The sequence below is a fragment of the Aptenodytes forsteri genome, unplaced genomic scaffold, assembly GCF_000699145.1.
Source record: "Aptenodytes forsteri isolate BGI_AS27 unplaced genomic scaffold, ASM69914v1 Scaffold302, whole genome shotgun sequence".
NCBI classification, from domain to species: domain Eukaryota; kingdom Metazoa; phylum Chordata; class Aves; order Sphenisciformes; family Spheniscidae; genus Aptenodytes; species Aptenodytes forsteri.
The window spans coordinates 77,807-79,762 of NW_008794555.1; the positions used below are offsets into that span (position 1 = coordinate 77,807).

The window sequence follows — 1,956 nt, forward strand, 5'->3', positions numbered from 1 at the left end:
GGGGGGGGGGGGTGGGCCCCCCTGGGCCGCCCCCCGCAAGTGCCGGGAACCGCGACTGCTCCTTCCCCGCTCCCATGAAATGGCCACTCAACCACCGGGAGCGAAGCAAATCCCACCCCAGCCGCAGCCGAATGCAGGGCCCGAAATCGGGGAGAGCATCTCTGAGCGTGCCAGCGGGACCCGGGGACGATGCCGGATCCGCCGGGACGGTGCTCTGCCACCAGCTCCTCTCGCAGAGAGCGCTCGGAGGAGCCGTCAGGATTCTCATGTATGAAACACGGCCGAACCCAGCGGCAGCCTTTTAAACCAGAAATATTTAAATATATCTAAATTCCTCCTCCTGAGCACGTGGGAGTTTTATCGCTTCTTGAAATTTTAATGTCTCAGTCGCAGGCAAGGGGGAGTCTCGTTTCCCCGTCTTTTGCAGCTGACTTTAAGAATGGTTAATTATAAATAAGACTGTGTGACTATTTATACGCACAAGCACACGGAGAAGGACAGGTTTAGGACACGCTTCCCACACGGCAGGAGCCAGCCTGGAGCGGGGCTGGGGACCCCCGTGCTCTGGCCAGCCACAAGGACGGGCTGTCCCCGGCCCCCGACTGGGGGCTGTCCCCCGACCATCACTCTGGGGAGGTTTGGTCACTGGAGGGTGACAGTAACGGTCACCGGTGGGACTGGAGGGTTCCTGGCCAGGCTGGCCGTGTCCTACAGACCATGAGGAGCAGGCAGCCGGAGCGAGTGGTCCGCCGGCACCCGGAGCTCAGGCAGACGGGGGACAGGCAGGGATCTGCATCTTTGGGTGCAACGGGAAAGGGCTCTGAGGTGCGAGGGGCTGGGTTTTGCTTGCCAGAGCGAGCGGGTGAAGAGGGGAGGACCGCGGCATCATTCCTGGTCACGCCGGGTCAGCGGTTTGAGCCGCGCTCCGGGAACATCACCGGGACCGGGTGCGGTTCTTCCCGCTTCCCAAAGCCCTCAGTGTCCCCCAGCCTGGGTGCCGGTCCCTTGGGGGATGGCGAAGGGCAGGGCCGAAGTGAGCAGGCGCAGGCAGGTAGCCGCTCCCATGCCGCACGCCGGCTTTGCGAGCTCATGCGCTGTTCCCCGGCTCCAGGAACAAAGGGGGGGACAAAGACTTCCCGACTCCATCCCGGCCCCCACGCTCCCCCCCAGGATAAATATTCCTTCGGTGGGAGCAGCAAGAGCTGTTGCTTATGGAAACCTCGGTGGTTTTATCCCCATATAAGATCTATTTATATGCTTATTGAATTTTTCATAACCAAGTTGTGAACGATCGGCGTTCAGGGTCATCCTTTATACACGGTTATTGCCATAGAAACGGGAGCGAGAGATGAGCCGCCCCACATCCTCTCCCATCGAGGGATGCGGCAGCGCTGGTGGAGGCTCTGCAAGCCAACGCTCTCACCGGCGACGGGCTTCCCCGTCCCGGCGCACTGCCGGGTGACACCCTGGCGCAGGTCACCACCTGCCCGGCCCGCTGCCAGCCTAGAAGGTGGCACCTTCAAACGCCCCGGGGTTTGCGATGCTCCTGCCACCTTCTGCTCCAAGGTGAAGCCTTGGCTGAAATACGCACCGCAAGCGGGACTGCTTTAGTGGGGGAATTCTTCAGTTTTTGTAGGACCTACCAAAACAACCGCCGTGTGCATGCAGGGATGTGCACCCTCATCCGGTGCACGGGCAAGCCCCTGGGGTGATGCACCCGGAGGGTCTGCTGGCACCTCCATCAGCCCGGCTCGGCCGAGCGCCAGGCGCAAGAGCAGCTCGCGCTCGTCCCTGTCCCCAAATGTCCCTAGGGGGTCCCACCTCCTTCCCCGACCACGTGATGCTCCTGGGGTTCGCCGCATACTCCCCGGTTTTGGTGGAGGAGCGCATCCTTCCCGGGCCCCCCATCGCTGCACCTCAGAGCAGCCCCCGCCCCATGCTGCAGGCAAGCACCCT

General features: G+C 62.4%; 1 protein-coding gene across 1 annotated transcript in view; it reads right to left on the bottom strand.

Moving 5' to 3' along the window:
- SND1 (staphylococcal nuclease and tudor domain containing 1) overlaps window positions 1-1,956 on the bottom strand; it is a gene marked incomplete at its 3' end in the record, with an annotated part of 143,498 nt that overhangs the window by 46,093 nt on the left and 95,449 nt on the right. The window lies entirely within an intron of this gene.